Below are 11,855 nucleotides of genomic sequence, written 5' to 3'. Positions count from 1 at the left end.
CGTATTTTCAAAAGAATATACATAAAATAACAAAGCATTGCTATTCACTGTGGAATCACTTTAATGCTATTGTATTGTATTTAGCATTGCTCCTGCTGTGCACTTCACTGCCCCACTCCCACAGAGAACAGTACAAAGTATTTGTAATATATGTATTTTTTGTAATTTTTTAAATGCACTATACAGACAGTAGGACAAATGGTGGAAGTTAAATGCAGCGCAGGTCTTCAGGAAGGGGTAGTCTTAGAGACAGTGGATGGCTGAGAAGCAGTAACTGTATCAGATCCTTTGACAGTTTAGAGACAGTCTGATGTTCAGGGGCTGCCTCAGAGACAGCGGCAGTTTCTGTTTTAATGACTGTCTCTGAGACAATGGCAGTCGGAGAGTAAGTGGCGCTCCTGAAGGCACCAGCAGTCTCAGAGGCCTCCGCGATCAGAGAGGTTTTAGCCGTTTCTGTTTTAGCGGTTTCCATTGCAACCACTGTCTTGGAGTTGTCGGCAGTTTCTGACGCAATCTCTGAGACAATGGCAGTCTGAGAAGCATTGGAGGTGGAGTCAGACTGAAGCAGTGTCGGACTGAGTTGTAGTGTCAGTCTGAGTTGCAGTGTCCGTCTGAGAGGCAGTGCTGGTCTATGAGGCAGCGTCAGTTTTAGAGAGAGTGTCAGTCTCAGAGACAGAGTTAGCTTCATAGGCAGTTCTGGTCTGAAAGTCTGTGCCGGTCTCAGAGACAGTGCAGGTCTATCAGGCAGCATCAGTTTCAGGGGCAGTGTCAGTCTGAGAGGCACTGTCAGTCTCAGAGGCAGTGTCATCTCAGAAGTAGTGCCAGTCTGAGAGAAAGTAGCGGTCCTGAAGGCACCAGCAGTCTCAGAGGCTTCGGCAGGAGAGACTTCGGCAGTCTCAAAGACTTCGGCGGTCTCAAAAACTTCGGCGGTCTCAAAGACTTCGGCAGTCTGAGAGGCTTCGGCGGTCTCAGATACTGTGGCAAAAAAGAAAAAGGCATGAAATATTATAAGGTTAAATCTACTTCAATCTTACCAGTATAACAGATAATGGGATTGAAATTTTTATTTTTAAGGTTTTAATTGCACATTGAATACTGGAATATATATTTTTAATGATGAATTCTGAATAAATTCTGTGACAATGAAAAATGATTGAAGTATCAGTGATATATTATTTTAAAAAGTAAACAAAGATGGATTTTATAACTCTGTATCTGCTTTAATATTTCCATTTCAACAAAGGGTAAATAAAAAGTTATATTAAAAGCAGTTTTCTTTTATCTTTCTTCATTCTGGTGGAGTACCACCACATCAGCAGCAGACTCGTGATCAGCATGATTGGGTTTTTGCTGAGAACCAGATGAAGTCTTCTGATAAATAATCAACAGTTTTTATTATTAAACGAGCAGAGCTAATTGACATTCAACTGAACAGATTGGGTTTTGAGTCAGACTCTGAACATTCTAATGTTTCTTTTATGATGTCATGCTTCCATGCTCTCATAAAAAAAGGTACAAAAGCTGTCACTGGAACGGAACTTTTTCAAAAGATGCACTTTTGTACCTAAAGGGATCTTATTGTTAGTACGCACTGGAACCTGTTACATGTTACAGTAGCACTGGACGTGTACATACGGTATTAATACCTTAACAATATCAAATATCAGCATCTTTTAAAAAAGTACTTTTCCTGTTGGACCAAATGCCAAAATATAAGAAGTGTTGCTTCTAGTCCTTTATTTGTCTAATAGTCTGATCTTATTTATAATCTGTCCTCAGTCCCTTCTGCTTTTAAGACAGTAGAAGTTGCTTTCGATTGCTTCTATTGTCATCATTTGAGGATCGCTTTGGATAAAAGCGTTTCTATCCCAGCTAGCTCAGATGTTTATTGACTCACTAGGTTTATCGGTATCAAGGTGTATGATTCCAGAGCTAATTTAGTTGAGCCCCTGGAACTAAAACCGTTCCTAGTTCCCGTGAACGTGCTAAAAAGTGGGTAGCTCCACCATTAGTTCAGGGTCTATGAAAAGGTTCCCGTGGTGTGAAAGGCCCCGTTGTGTTCTGAAGATCAACAAAGACCTTCTGGGTTTTGAACGACATGAAGACGAGTAATTAATGACAGAATATTCCTTTTTGGGTGAACTATCCCTTTAATGTGTATCAGAGCAGGACGAGCAAATATATATTTACTTATATAATGTATTTATAATATGCAGATTTGATACAGTATGATAGTTTGAAGTGTATACACACACAGCCTAGAAAAAAAAAAAAAAAAATAAAAATAAATAAATAAATAAATAAATAAATATATATATATATATATATATATATATATATATATATATATATATATATATATATATATATATATATATCTTCTTCTTCTTTTTCTTCCGCTTATCCGGGGCCGGGTTGAGGGGACAACAGTCTAAGCAGGGACGCCCAGACTTCCCTCTCCCCAGACACTTCCTCCAGCTCTTCTGGGGGGACACCGAGGCGCTCCCAGGCCAGCCGAGAGACATAGTCCCTCCAGCGTGTCCTAGGTCTTCCCCGGGGCCTCTTCCCGGTGGGACATGCCCGGAACACCTCCCTTGGGATGCGTCCGGGAGGCATCCGGAACAGATGCCCGAGCCACCTCAGCTGGCCTCTCTCGATGTGGAGGAGCAGCGGGTCTACTCCGAGCTCCTCCCGCGTGACCGAACTCCTCACCCTATCTCTAAGGGAGCGCCCAGCCACCCTACGAAGGAAACTCATTTCGACCGCTTGTATCCGGGATCTCATTCTTTCGGTCATGACCCAAAGCTCATGACCATAGGTGAGAGTAGGAACGAAGATCGACCGGTAAATCGAGAGCTTCGCCTTGCGGCTCAGCTCTTTCTTCACCATGACAGACCAGTACAGCGACTGCATTACTGCAGAAGCTGCACCGATCCGCCTGTCAATCTCTCGTTCCATCCTTCCCTCACTCGTGAACGAGACCCCAAGATACTTAAACTCCTCCACCTGGTGCAGGAGCTCCCCACCAACCTGAAGGGGGCAAGCCACCCTTGTCCGACTGAGGACCAAGGCCTCAGACTTGGAGGTGCTGATTCTCATCCCTGCCGCTTCACACTCAGCTGCAAACCGGCCCAGCACACACTGTAGGTCTTGGCCAGATGCAGCCAACAGAACAACATCATCAGCAAAAAGCAGAGAAGCTATCCTGTGGTCACCAAACCAGACCCCCTCCGGCCCCTGACTGCGCCTAGAAATCCTGTCCATAAAAATAATGAACAGGACCGGTGACAAAGGGCAGCCCTGTCGGAGTCCAACATGCACTGGAAACAAGTCTGACTTAATGCCGGCAATGCGAACCAAGCTCCTGCTCTGATCATACAGGGATCGGACAGCCCTTAGCAAAGGGCCCCTTACCCCATATTCCCAGAGCACCCCCCACAGGACACCACGAGGAACCCGGTCGAATGCCTTCTCCAAATCCACAAAACACATGTAGACTGGTTGGGCAAACTCCCAGGAACCCTCCAGCATCCTGGAGAGGGTATAGAGCTGGTCCAGTGTTCCACGTCCAGGACGAAACCCGCATTGTTCCTCTTGAAGCCGAGGTTCAACTATCGGGCGGATTCTCCTCTCCAGTACTCTGGCATAGACTTTCCCAGGGAGGCTGAGAAGTGTGATCCCCCTATAGTTGGAGCACACCCTCCGGTCCCCCTTCTTAAAAAGAGGAACCACCACCCCCGTCTGCCAGTCCAGAGGCACTTTCCCCCGCGTCCACGCGATGCTGCAGAGGCGTGTCAGCCAAGACAGCCCCACAACATCCAGAGACCTGAGGTATTCCGGGCGGATCTCGTCCACCCCTGGTGCCTTGCCACCGAGGAGCTTCTCAACCACCTCAGTGACCTCAGCCAGGGTAATGGTCGAGTCCCCCCCGGATCCCCGGCCTCTGCTCCGTCAGTGGAAGACGTGTTGACGGGATTGAGGAGGTCCTCAAAGTATTCCTTCCACCCCCCGACAATATCCCCAGTCGAGGTTAGCAGGTTCCCATCAGCACTATATACGGTGTTGGCAGGGCACTGCTTTACCTTTCTGAGGCGTCGGACGGTTTGCCAGAACCTCTTTGAGGCCGTTCGATAGTCATTTTCCATGGCCTCCCCGAACTCCCCGAGTTTTTGCCTGCACAACCACCCGGGCAGCAGTCCGCTTGGCCCACCGGTACCTGTATACAGTATATATATATATATATATATATATATATATATATATATATATATATATATATATATATATATATATATATATATAATAGTGATATATTACAAAGTGATAGAAATGTTTATGAATGTTTTCAGCTGTATAAAACAAGGAGAAACAAGGAGTTTTTAAATTTAGCTGTTTCTTGTAAAAATGTACTGCAGGTTTGACATGTACTTTTAAATTCCTCAAATTATATTCATACTTGAATATACTTCAGTATAGTTTCCCATGTATGGAAATGTATTTTTTAAACATGTCCTGTATGTTTCCTATATTTTTTTTGAGGGAACACTTATTCATATTTGCTTTCAGTGTATTGTGGAGGAACATCTGCAGGATGTTGATGAATGAAAGAGCTGCTGGTCACGGTTATCTGCAAGAGAAGAAAAAAATAAGCGCTATATGATTAGATTTATTGCTTGATTACTTGTTGATAATTTTAAATACATTTTCAATACTTCGACTCCCAACAAAACCAGTCATAAATAAATTTAGATTTATACACGTGAAGAAATAAGCTTTCCATTGATGTATGGTTTGTGAGGACAGGACACTTTTTGAAAATATGAAATTTTAAGGGTGCAAAAAAATGTTGAGAAAAATCACTAGAGCCATCACGGGGAAAAGTTTCTGTTTCTGTTATTCAAAATGTACATAAACTTTCAATAAAACATTCAAGTCTCCCAGTCATTGACTAAAACGGCGTAATAAACAATCCCGTTGTTAGATCTTCTTTAGATAAAACCAGATCAAAACACAAGGTATTTATAACCTATAAGCTCCACGTGGGATATAATCATGAAATCAATACGAACTGTATTTATTTGATTAGCTCACGTTGAAATTTTTGGGGTGAGAAATCCACAAAATATTAGTTTGCCTTCATAAGCTTTCATCCAAATTCAGTCTCCACTTGTGTCACAGGGTAAAATATTTCACAACAAGGAGATCTCCGTGAGAGTCTCTTGTCTTTCTTTCATGGAGAGGTTTCTCAGTCAATGGCAAGGCATGTGAGGCTTAACGAGCTGCAGCTGGTGCCGATTAGCCTGTAATGATCCTTTCCAGGTGCTACTCATCCATTTCAAAGCTGACACCATAGGAACTTCTGGATGCTTGTCACATATACACATATATATATATATATATATATATATATATATATATATATATATATATATATATATATATATATATATATATATATATGTATATATATATACATGCATACATATATATACACATACATACATACATACATATACATACATACACACATACATACATACATACATACATACATATATATATATATATGTAACCCTTCTTTACCCCAAGGGGTTCATTTAATATTTGTCCCAGAAGAATCCTGGATGAGGATCACCATCAATAAAATGGTGAATTAGGGCAGGATTTTCCTTTGTTTTAATTTATATAAACTCAGTTTTCGATTCGCCAATATATTATCTTGCCAGATTCAATAAAATACTAATTTGCAAAGAGGTAAAGAAAAATAATAACAAAGATTTATTGTTCTACATACACGCAATACAAAAAAAAAAAAAAAATAATAATAATAATAATAATAATCAGACCAATAATAAAACCAAAACAACCCCCTTTCTGTGTTCTGAACCAAATACCAAAAACAAAGTACGCAAAAACTCTTTCCCGATCACCCTTGAGAAAACTCAATCAAGTACAGTATGTCAGTATTATATGCACAATAGCTTCTCATACTCAAACTATGGAAATGTCCGATCGATCGTAAACTTTGGGGCCCAGTTCGTTGGTGCACTTAAAACAAGCGATAAATTCAAAATAATCCTTCACGGAAACAAGACACTTACGTTCTTCCGATGAGAATTAGTGAAACAATCTTATGTTCCTCACGCACTCCACGTCCTGTCACGATCCGCCGGGAACACGAGATGAACGCAACCGATCCACTTCCAGCGATGAAGCACGCAACTCTCCTCAGTCCCTCATGCACCAAGACGTTTGGTTGATTCACAAAGAGTTCCTGAGTTTAACTGTCTCTATGGCCGCTAGGCCAACGTCACACACGGCATGTTGAAGTGATGACTCGCGGGACCAAAACAAAAACTCAAATAAAATTAGATATACTTTAAATAATAACACAAAACAAAACAAGAATCGTCATAAAACGCTTTGGGCCTTATATTTTGGTAAATATAACAGTCTCCAAACGAATTACGAACTTTTCCCCGACAACAGGTCTTGATGGAAGCCCACACTCACACCATGTGTGATAACTTTTTCCTCATTACGTGACTCACACCACAACGTAACATTAAGTTTTAGCTGGCTTTAGCATACCTACATTGAACACACTTTGCTATTGGACACAACCCGAACACAACTATGTTCGTTATTTGCTATTTTCCCAAATAAAAAAAATAAAATACATTAATACTTGGTATTATTTCTTACATAGTATTAAACACAGGATATATTTCTTGGGGTCCCTACATATATATATATATATATATATATATATATATATATATATATATATATATATATATATATATATATATACACACACACACACAGTGCCTTGTGAAAGTATTCGGCCCCCTTGAACTTTGTGACCTTTTGCCACATTTCAGGCTTCAAACATAAAGCTATAAGACTGTAATTTTTTGTGAAGAATCAACAACAAGTGAGACACAATCATGAAGTGGAACGTTTGTGAACAGCAGTTTTCAGTTCTTTCCACAGATTCTCGATTGGATTTAGGTCTGGACTTTGACTTGGCCATTCTAACACCTGGATATGTTTATTTGTGAACCATTCCATTGTAGATTTTGCTTTATGTTTTTGATCATTGTCTTGTTGGAAGACAAATCTCCGTCCCAGTCTCAGGTCTTTTGCAGACTCCATCAGGTTTTCTTCCAGAATGGTCCTATATTTGGCTCCATCCATCTTCCCATCAGTTTTAACCATCTTCCCTGTCCCTGCTGAAGAAAAGCAGGCCCAAACCATGATGCTGCCACCACCATGTTTGACAGTGGGGATGGTGTGTTCAGGGTGATGAGCTGTATTGCTTTCACGCAAAACATTTTACGCCAAAGCTTTGCGTTGTTGCCAAAAAGTTCGATTTTGGTCTCATCTGACCAGAGCATCTTCTTCCACATGTTTGGTGTGTCTCCCAGGTGGCTTGTAGCAAACTTTAAACGACACTTTTTATGGATATCTTTAAGAAATGGCTTTCTTCTTGCCACTCTTCCATGAAGGCCAGATTTGTGCAGTATACGCCTGATTGTTGTCCTATGGACAGAGTCTCCCACCTCAGCTGTAGATCTCTGCAGTTCATCCAGAGTGATCATGGGCCTCTTGGCTGCAACTCTGATCAGTCTTCTCCTTGTATGAGCTGAAAGTTTAGAAGGACGGCCAGGTCTTGGTAGATTTGCAGTGGTCTGATACTACTTCCATTTCAATATTATCGCTTGCACAGTGCTCCTTGGGATGTTTAGAGCTTGGGAAATCTTTTTGTATCCAAATCCAGCTTTAAACTTTTCCACAACAGTATCTTGGACCTGCCTGGTGTGTTTCTTGTTCTTCATGGTGCTCTCTGCGCTTTAAACGAACCTCTGAGACTATCACAGTGCAGGTGCATTTATACGGAGACTTGATTACAGACAGGTAGATTCTATTTATCATCATTAGTCATTTGGGTCAACACTGGATCATTCAGAGATCCTCACTGAACTTCTGGAGAGAGTTTGCTGCACTGAAAGTAAAGGGGCTGCGCGTCCTTCTCGTCCCCCGTCTCTGCATTGGTCGCTGAAGCCTGCGGCATCGCCTTGGCCCTCCATCGCCTCTGTGTCACCCTGGCTCTTCGGCCCTCTGCCTCAGTCTCCTCCACCACCTGCTCCGCCGCCATTGGTCGGCCCCATGGAGTCAATGGCCGCTCCTCCTCCATGGCTCCTCCTTCTGTTGGCTCCACCATTGACCATCATGGTTGGGCTCTGGATCTCCTCCTGCTCCGGACTCCTCCTGGCTCCTCCCTGGCTCCTCCCTCCATCTGCACCTCCTTGGAACCTTCTGCCTTCTGCCTGCCCCCTCCTGGGGACCCGTCCTCCACCAGAACCTCCTCCCAAGATCCGGTATCCCCAATTCAATTTTGTTTTTTGTCCTTTTGATGTTACTTTAGGTGCGAGGACGCACCTTCCGGGAGGGGGTGTAATGTCACGTCCTTAGACACTGTGTTTGTTTTTGTCTCGTTACACGTGCTCTGTGCCCTGCCTTCCCTTCGTGTTAATTGTATAATTGTTTTCACCTGTTCCCTGCTAATTTAGTCAATTTCCCTGTGTATTTAGTCCTGTGTGTTTGCATTCAGTCTGTCCGATCGTCGAGGTACCTACGTGGTTTTTGTTCTGCCTGCCTGCCTATGTTTATTTTGTACATTAAAAGGAATTAAATCAGTTTAAGTTTATGTTTCTTCTCGAGTGCTCCTTCCCGTCGAACCGCAAAACGTGACATTTATGTTTGAAGCCTGAAATGTGGCAAAAGGTCACAAAGTTCAAGGGGGCCGAATACTTTCACAAGGCACTGTATATATGTGTGGCAGAGTGAGTACGTCCCTCCCCTGTAGTTAGAAGACAGCCTATCAGAGCAGAGTGCTGCGTATATAAAAGCCGCTTGTTGTGCTACCCGGGATGCGTCATCGCTAGCTCCGCCCCTTGGTGTGTGTGGGTTTCCGCATGGAAAAGGTATGGTTTGGTGGCAGTTTGTCTGGTGTTAAATTTTAGTTAGTGTATATCAATTAATTGAATTCACTCTTGTAGCTGGAATAGCTTCTGGTTTGCGGTTTTGCAGTGGTGCGCAGGCTGTCATTGATCCCCGGGTAAGCCCAGTTTGATAAACGGTTTATATAAAACAATTACATCTGTTTAAATCGCATGTTTTTATTTCAGCTGGGTTGAGTCCACTTTCCGTGTGAATTGTCAAACATTATGCTGTGAGCAATCATACAACTTAGGTTATTTTGACGAAGATTTGGGTATGTATCAGTGTATTTATGTATTACATTTGTTAATTTGGTTAACGAATTGTTAAATCTTAGCAGGATATTCCGTGGAGACGCTTCGATTGCAGCCAACAGATTAAGACTGTGCTGCTGTTTTGCTGCTATTTCCTCTGTTCCTTGTTTAATGCTGAAACCTAAGGCTATGGAAACGGAGATGGTCGGTTCATCACTGTGCGCGTTTGGCGAGCGTTGACCGGCTCCCATTCAGTGATCGGCTTCCTGCAAGTGTTCAGTGCGACCTACTTAATTTGAGTTTCGTTGTTTTGTTACTGCATGTTTTTTTTTCTTGTGACTGTTTATTTACATCTGTTGTAATAGTCTTGTGGTTAAGTCTCTTTTTTTGTTCTTTTCATATCTTTCTTATATTTTACTGCTATATTGTGATTACTGGAGAATTCTCTTAACCCAGTTTTAGTATAATTGAGGTATTTATTGATTGTTTCTTGCATGTGTGTTTTAGGCCCTGTATGAGAAGGCTAGCTGTTATGATATCCTGGTGGTGGTGTTTGGAGCACGACGTGTGGACTGCTGTCTGATCACTCACTCCACTGGTGTGTGTGTGTGTGTGTGTGTGTGTTTGTGTGCGCGTGTGGTTTAACATTCACTTTACAGCTAGCCTAGTCTGTTTGTTCGTTTTAGTCCCTGTTTGAATTGTTGTGGTTCTATTTTTTTTTATTCTGGTCGTAAATGGTTTTTTTTTCTATTTGGATTTAATAAACAAATATGCTTCTATCCTAATGTCCTTGTCTTCATGGTCACGAACCTGTGTGTCTCAATCTAAACACTTAGTTCCCCTTACTTTAAAAAGGTGGCGTAGTCAGCATTAATTCCTAGGGTTTTGAAAATCGTACTGTAATCTGAATTAGTTCCTGTGGCCACGCTACAATCTGGCGTAGTCGGCAGGATTCCGTGTTCGGCAGAGACGTGGTTATTGGTAGTTGGTTTGTGTGTTTCTCTTTTTTTTTGGTTGGTTTTATTTTTTTTGTAGTGACAATCGTGAGGGGTAGCAGCAGAGCAGCAGCACATGTCCAGTGGATTTGAATTTTTATTCAGTCTACTTGCCCTGATTGGTGAGTGTTATTGGGGTTAGAATTATGGAGGAAGAGTTACAAGAACTCCGGGAAGTAGTAGCTCAGCTGCGGGCAGAGAATGAGCGGTTGCGTCAAGAGCGCTTCCCTGCACAGCCTGACCCTAGTGATGTACCTTCTGTGGTGTCTGGTCCTTCTGCTGCTGTCCCCCCTCAACCAAGTAATGCACAAGCCGTTTTGCCGAAAAGGTTTGTTTTCTTACCAAGAGACAGAAAGTGTCCAAAATTTAATGGCAGGGTTGGCCTGGGCATTGATGAATGGGTCGAGGAGGCCCAAGCTTGTATGCAGGCCCGTCACCTATCTGTTTCCGACCAGGCTTTCTTCTTGGTTGATCATTTGGAGGGGGAGGCAAGGGAGGAACTTCGATATCGTTCAGAGACTGAGCGGAGTGATTCAGATAAAATAATTTTAGTGCTACGAGAGTTGTATGGTTGTTCACAGTCCTATGTCTTTTTGCAGGAGGCCTTTTTTTCTCGTAAACAGCAGGAGGGTGAATCCTTGTTGGAGTTTTCCCTCGCTCTGATGGGCCTCCTGGAACGTGTTAAGCAGCAGTCACCGTATGCCATGCCAAATTCACAAATTTTGCTACGTGATCAATTTGTAGAATACGTATGTGATATTTCTCTTCGTAGGGAATTAAAACAATTAATACGTCAACAGCCCACCTTAACCCTGCTAGAGGTGCGTAGCGAAGCTCTTAGGTGGGAAAGGGAAGGTATGTTGGGGAGTTCGAGAGGGCGGAGTAATTCTGTCCCATCCACTTATGGAATTCAGTATGGTGTGCAAGGCGAGCCACGCAGGGGTCGATCTCCACAGCGATCTGAATTGACTGAGTTGAGGGACATGCTGAGATCACAACAGGAACAGTTAAATAAATTAACACAAAATTTTGCTCACTTGCAGGTCTCTCAGACACGTAGTCGATCCCCTTACCGTGGCCCTGTCATATGTAGGAGGTGTCAAAGACCCGGCCATTTTGCTAGAGAGTGTGATGGGGAGCGCGTTTCTCCTCACCCTCGGCTTCCTTTTCCTGCTGCTTCGTCGTCTGGGGGTGGACAGCCTGGCCCATCTGGGTTGTCGGGAAACTAGTTCCCACCGTGTTGCCGAGCCAAGGCGCGGTTGGGGAAATGACTGGCTCAAAATTGTCGAGTGCGTCTAGTTTGATGTCTTCGTGCCCACACCTTGTTGTTCAAATGGGGGGAGTTCACGTTCCATGCTTGATCGATACAGGTTCCATGGTATCTACAATTACAGAGAGTTGTTTTGGTGAACACTTTGAACCATGGGGTCAGGATCGACTTAAGTCATGCCAGTGGTTGCAGCTTCGAGCAGCTAATGGCCTCTCAATTCCATATATTGGTTATATGGAATTGGATGTCAAATTGTGTGGGCAAGTCATCTCAAAATGTGGAGTGCTTGTCGTCCGGGATCCTCCGGGCGGCATTTGTACTAAAGTTCCA

The 11,855-nt window shown here is 42.9% G+C and overlaps 1 pseudogene; it reads right to left on the bottom strand.

Annotated features, from left to right (window-relative positions):
• Positions 1–208: 208 nt before the first annotated feature.
• LOC122342309 lies at positions 209–7,841 on the bottom strand (annotated as a pseudogene).
• Positions 7,842–11,855: the final 4,014 nt, after the last annotated feature.

Source organism: Puntigrus tetrazona, chromosome 4 (assembly GCF_018831695.1).
Source record: "Puntigrus tetrazona isolate hp1 chromosome 4, ASM1883169v1, whole genome shotgun sequence".
Classification (NCBI taxonomy): domain Eukaryota; kingdom Metazoa; phylum Chordata; class Actinopteri; order Cypriniformes; family Cyprinidae; genus Puntigrus; species Puntigrus tetrazona.
Note: the sequence above shows the minus strand (reverse complement) of the source record. Positions and strands in the feature narration are given on the sequence as shown.